The sequence below is a fragment of the Capricornis sumatraensis genome, chromosome 10 (genome assembly GCF_032405125.1).
Source record: "Capricornis sumatraensis isolate serow.1 chromosome 10, serow.2, whole genome shotgun sequence".
Classification (NCBI taxonomy): domain Eukaryota; kingdom Metazoa; phylum Chordata; class Mammalia; order Artiodactyla; family Bovidae; genus Capricornis; species Capricornis sumatraensis.
This window is the reverse complement of record NC_091078.1, coordinates 58226554-58233156: the sequence shown is the minus strand read 5'-3', so window position 1 is coordinate 58233156 and position 6603 is coordinate 58226554. Positions and strand designations below refer to the sequence as shown.

General features: G+C 44.1%; 1 non-coding gene across 1 annotated transcript; it reads right to left on the bottom strand.

The window, feature by feature from the left end:
* Positions 1-5036: 5036 nt before the first annotated feature.
* Positions 5037-5108, bottom strand: TRNAC-ACA (transfer RNA cysteine (anticodon ACA)). The gene has a single exon. It is a non-coding gene; the product is annotated as a tRNA-Cys (tRNA).
* Between the last annotated feature and the right edge of the window lie 1495 nt (positions 5109-6603).

The window sequence follows — 6603 nt, the reverse complement described above, 5'->3', positions numbered from 1 at the left end:
ACAGCCTGGACCAAAGGACCGCCTCTTGCCGCAGTTCCAGGGCCATCACAGAGAGCTGGTGTGGGCCCCTGTAGACCTGTGTCTGCCCTCGCCATGTATCCAAGTTTACTGAGGTTGCTGTAAAAAAAAAAAAATTACCGCAGACTTGGTGCCTTGAAACATAAAAATGTATTCTCTCACACTTTCGGAGTTTGGACGACTGAGCTCTCTCCAGGGTCCTCAGAGAGAATCCTTCCTTGGCTTTTCCGGCTCCTGGTGGCAGTCCCAGCAGTCCTGGGCTTGGGGTTACATCACACCAGTCTCTGTCTTTGTCTTTACATCGCTGTCTCCTCTGCGAGCTACGTCAAATCTCCCTCCGCTTCTATCTTATAAAGACTCTTGAGAGCTCATTTAGGTTCCCTCTCAATAATTCATGATAATCTCTCTATCGTAATCTCCTTGGCCTAACCACATCTGCAAAGACCCTTTTTCTAAATAAGTTTACATTTACAAATTCCAGGGATTAGAACTTGATATCTTTGGTTGGGGGCTTCCCTGGTAGCTCAGCTGGTAAAGAATCCACCTGCAATGCAGGAGACCCCGGTTTGACCCGTGGGTTGGGAAGATCTCCTGGAGGAGGATCTCCCAGTATTCTTGCCTGGAGAATCCCCATGGACAGAGGAGCCTGGTGGGCTACAGTCCATGGGGTTGCAAAGAGCTGGACATGACTGAGCGACTCAGCACAGCACAGCACAGCATCCTTAACTGGCTTTTATCTGAGCTACTATACCCCGGCTCTAAAGATCTAGACTGTGATGGAGTTAAAGAGAAGCCTCCATTCCTCATCTTTGGACACAAGGCAGGGATCCCAGCATCCTAGAAGGCAGCCAGAACCAGACTACACAGCCAAGGTCATGCAGGGCTCAAGAATCGATGCTTTCTCCAGATCCATCTTCTGTTGCACAGAAACATTCACTAGATCCTGAAAGGAATACCCTCAGGGACAGACTTTTTTAAGAAAACCTCTTGACAAAGATATAGAATGCAATTTAGAATGGCTTTGTATTCCCCTACATGTTGCTTCATGACTCCTAAACCCATTCTCCTTTGTCTGCAATCTCATCTCCTAGAAATATTTGCTGGTGTCTGAGTTTGTATCTAGAGAAGGAAATGGCAACCCAGCCCTGTACTCTTGCCTAGACAATTCTGTGGACAGAGGAGCCTGGTGGGCTGCTGTCCATGGGGTCGCACAGAGTTGGACATGACTGAAGCGACTTAGCATGCATGCATGCATTGGAGAAGGAAATGGCAACCCACTCCAGTATTCTTGCTTAGAGAATTCCAGGGACAGAGGAGTGGGTGGGCGGCCGTTTATGGGGTCACACAGAGTCGGACACGACTGAAGCAACTTAGCAGCAGCAGCAGCAGAGTTCATATCTAGGTAATTCTCTATGACACAGAAGTGCTGGACTACCTCTATCAGGGATGGTTCAGTTCAGTTGCTCAGTTGTGTCTGACTTTGCTACCCCATGGACTGCAGGACACCAGGCCTTCCTGTCCATCACCAACTCCCTGAGTTTACTCAAGCTCATGTCCATTGAGTTGGTGATGCCATCCAACCATCTCATCCTCTGTTGTCCCCTTCTCCTCCCGCCTTCAATCTTTCCCAGCATTAGGGTCTTTTCAAATGAGTCACTACTTCGCATCAGGTGGCTAAAGTATTGGAGTTTCAGCTTCAACATCTGTCCTTCCAATGAACACCCAGGACTGATCTCTTTTAGGATGGACTGGTTGGATGTCCTTGCAGTCCAAGGGACTCTCAAGAGTCTTCTCCAACACCACAATTTAAAAGCATCAATTGTTCAGTGATCAGCTTTCTTTACAGTCCAATTCTCACACCCATACATGACTACTGGAAAACCCACAGTTTTAACCAGACAGACCTTTGTCCACAAAGTAATGTCTGTGCTTTTTAATATGCTGTCTAGGTTGGTCGTAATTTTCCTTCCAAAGAGTAAGCGTCTTTTAATTTCATGGCTGCAGTCACCATCTGCAGTGATTTTGGAGCCCCCAAAATTAGTCTGCCACTGATTCCACCGTTTCCCCATCTATTTGCCATGAAGTGATGGGACCGGATGTCATGATCTTAGTTTTCTGAATGTTGAGCTTTAAGCCAACTTTTTCACTCTCCTCTTTCACTTTCATCAAGAGGCTCTTTAGTTCTTCTTCACTTTCTGCCATAAGGGTGGTGTCATCTGCATATTTGAGGTTCTTGATATTTCTCCTGGCAATCTTGATTCCAGCTTGCGCTTCATCCAGTCCAGCATTTCTCATGATGTACTCTGCATATAAGTTAAAAATAAGCAGGGTGACAATATACAGCCTTGACGTGCTCCTTTTCCTATTTGGAACCAGTCTGTTGTTCCATGTCTAACAGTTCTAACTGTTGCTTCCTGACCTGCATACAGGTTTCTCAAGAGGCAGGTCAGGTGGTCTGGCATTCCCATCTCTTTCAGAGTTTTCCACAGTTTATTGTGATCCACACAGTCAAAGGCTTTGGCATAGTCAATCAAGCAGAAATAGATGTTTTTCTGGAACTCTCTTGCTTTTTCCATGATCCAGCGGATGTTGGCAATTTGATCTCTGGTTCCTCTGCCTTTTCTAAAACCAGCTTGAGCATATGGAAGTTCATGGTTCACGTATTGCTGAAGCCTGGCTTGGAGAATTTTAAGCATTACTTTGCTAGCGTGTGAGATGAGTGCAATTGTGTGGTAGTTTGAGCATTCTTTGGCATTGCCTTTCTTTGGGATTAGAATGAAAACTGACCTTTTCCGGTCCTGTGACGACTGCTGAGTTTTCCAAATTTGCTGGCATATTGAGTGCAGCATTTTCACAACATCGTCTTTCAGAATTTGAAATAGATCAACTGGAATTCCATCACCTCCACTAGCTTTGTTCATAGTAATGCTTCCTAAGGCCTACTTGACTTCGCATTCCAGGATGTCTGGCTCTAGGTGAGTGATCACACCATCGTGGTTATCTGGGTCATTAAGATCTTTTTTGCATAGTTCTTCTGTATAGTCTTGCCACCTCTTCTTAATGGCTTCTTCTTCTTTAAGGTCCATACCACTTCTGTCCTTTATTGAGCCCATCTTTGCATGAAATGTTCCCTTGGTATCTCTAATTTTCTTGAAGAGATCTCTAGTCTTTCCCATTCTGTTGTTTTCCTCTGTTTCTTCGTATTGATCACTGAGGAAGGCTTTCTTATCTCTCCTTGCTATTCTTTGAAACTCTGCATTCAAATGGGCATATCTTTCCTTTCCTCCTTCGCCTTTTGCTTCTCTTCTTTTCACAGCTATTTGTAAGGCCTCCTCAACCATTTTGCCTTCTTGCTTTTCTTTTTCTTGGGGATGGTCTTGATCCCTGCCTCCTGTATGATGTCATGAACCTCCATTCGTAGTTCTTCAGGCACTCTGTCTATCAGATCTAATCCCTTGAACCTATTTCTCACTTCCACTGTATAATTGTAAGGGATTTGATTTAGGTCATACCTAAATATAGATTCACATAGATTCAGTTCAGTTCAGTCGCTCAGTCATGTCCAACTCTTTGCAACCCCATGAATCGCAGCACGCCAGGCCTCCCTGTCCATCACCAACTCACAGAGTTCACTCAGATTCACATCCATCGAGTAAGTGATGCCATCCAGCCATCTCATCCTCTGTCGTCCCCTTCTCCTCCTGCCCCCAATCCCTCCCAGCATCACATAGATTACATCCCCACAAAGCTACAATAAACAGACTTTTTTTGTTACTGCTAAATATTTATTTCCTGTATAAGAGTGGTCAGGAACATCGCCTGCATACAATCAAAGGTATGACTGCAATATTGCTCTGAAGGGTTGAACATGGAGAAAAATGTGTGGCTTATAGTATAATATTTGTATTTTTAGCTGTAGTTTCTGGAAACTTATGCTACATTGTATGCAAGAAGAACTGATAAGACCTCTTAGTGTTTTACATGGTTCTTTATTCCTAGAATTTGTCTTCTACTAACATTTTTTTTTCAAGGCTGCAAACACTTACTGAGGACTAAAGCATATTCCCAGCACTGCTCTAGTCATTAGAAGAGATAAAAAGATGAAATTATATATTATACTCCCCTTTAAGGAGTTTAGCAAGCAATGGCACTTTCATCACAGAAGTCCTAGGGGGTAAATGGCTCTCTGAAGAATGATGAATAATGAAAGGAAGAACTCATATGAAAACTATGTAGAAACCCAGAAAAATCTTGATGGTGAGAAAAGCAGATTAAGGTGGTATATATGGTACAATTGTTAAGACCCGGATGCATGGGATCAAATTCTGGAATGGAACAGGCAGAAATTCAGAGTCAGATACTAGACTGTTCCTCTTTATTTTGAAAGTTTTCTTTAACAATAATATGGTATCTTTTCAAAAATAAGCTTTTAACCATTTAGAAAATGGCTATCACTGATAGCAAAGCAGAGAGGTTTCCATTTTGTAAATAACTTACTAAATTATAGATTAAATTACTAATCCACTTGGAATTCTCTCCCAGTGACAAAAAGCATCTACATGACAAAAAGTGGTGTACAAGGGAAGTCTGAGTTTATCACTATTAAGTGTATGTTGGGGAGAAAACTATTTTCCTCTAGTTTCTTTACTCAGTAACTGAGAGTCTGTGAATTAAACTAGCAAAAAGCAGATTAAGAGAAAAGACATAATTTTTATTCAGAATATGTTTAGGTGCACAGGTTCACGGAAAAGGAGTGAAACTCAAAACAGCAGTTAGGTTTGGAGGCTTATGTACCATTTCAAAGAAGGAAAGGAAGTTTGGGCTTCCAGGGATGATAAACTATGATGGAGTGACAAGGAAACCTATGAGGGAACTAAAGGAAAATAAGTGAAAGTGAGTCTCTCAGTCGTGTCCGACTCTTTCGACCCCATGAACTGTAGCCTACCAGCCTCCTCCATCCACGGGATTTTCCAGGCAAGAGTACTGGAGTGGGGTGCCAGTTCCTTCTCCAGGAGAGCTTCCCAACCCAGGGATTGAACCTGGGTCTCCTGCATTGTAGGCAGACGCTTTACCATCTGAGCCAGCAGGGAAGTCAGAGGAAAACAGGGCTATTTTAATAAGTTCTGTTTGTGCAGACTAAACCTGGTGTCAGCGTCTCACCTTTGATAATAAGAGTCACTTTTTCTGGTACAGGGCGGGCACCTTTCTCAGAAGGAAATGTATGCCCCACTTTTGGTACTCAAGGAAAGGGCAAAGAACTCTTCCTCTGTCGGCTGATTCTCAGTTGCCTGTAGCTGAAAATAATCCTTACACCAAAGTGGCATATTCGACTTCACATAGTAATGATATCTCCATTCTGTGAGCACCTCTCAGGGGCCAGCCATAGCTTATATGTTTGGCCCTGGTTGGGGTTATGGGAGTACCCCGAGCTCCTTTTTTAAGTGTCAGTGGCCTGAGGTTGAGTCTGCCCCAGAACTGAGTACTAGCCCTCAGGCAGTGGGCATGTCCACTGCTCGTGAACTTGAGCTCATGCTGTGTTGTCTTACGGTGGGCGCCTTTGCATCTCTGCCCCTATGGTTACTGTCTATTCTATTGATTCCAGCTTCTGCAGGAGGAGCCTAGGGGCTGGGATGTTTGCCAAAGACAGGATGCTTTGGCAGTCATGGACATATGGAGAACTCTTGAGGGGAAGCCAAGAAGACTTCTTCCCCTGCCCCAGGAAAGGCACTCCTGAGTTAAGGGTGAAGGCAGACTGTTCAGATGCTTCTCTCTTTCTCTCCTGATACCATTCATCCCTGTTCCCTGCATAGAAGAAGAGTTTACAAAATAATGCATAATTGCTCTTATTTTTTTCCCCCGCATTAAAGTTTGGTTCAGCATATCCATTTTGGAACCAGGCTGGGAACACCTCTATTTTAGTTTCCTGATGAGCAAAGACATGGTAACATCAATATGATCTCCACCAACCTCTGTCTTCTTTTTAGCTACTCCCAGGTCCCCAGAGGCCACAGCTCCTAAAAGAGGCCCTGAACCTGCCACACCAGCATTTCACTTATACTAAATCCGATTCTCAGATCAACCTTACAGGTATTTTGGACAACCTTCCCAAGATCCACATGACTCCTAAGAGGCAGGACTGGTCCCAGTCCAGGTTACACCATCCAGGTGGACACCAGTGCCCTTTCTCTTACCTCCATCATTCTTTTTCAGAAACACAGTGAGCTACCCAAAATCATCAGGGCAGTCAGAATCAACTTCCTTCCCCTCTGGGCTGCCAGAAACCCTCATTTCTCACTGTAGATCTTGTCCATGTCCACCCTTGTGTTCTTTGGACTCTACGCACATCTTGCCTTTTTTTAAGGGGGGGGTATCTACTCACTACATCCAAGGCAGTGCTTGGAAAGAAGAGGTAGTTCTTGGAAAAGGCCAGATGAATTAAGACCCAACAACTTATAACCAAGAAGACATAAATGCCACTTTCTCTTCTGATCGGTTTTTGTCAGGGTCACATCCCAGGGAATTTGTGGTACCTGAAGGCTTTCACACAGACCTGAATGAATCCCAACCCTGCTGTTTCTTTGGTGA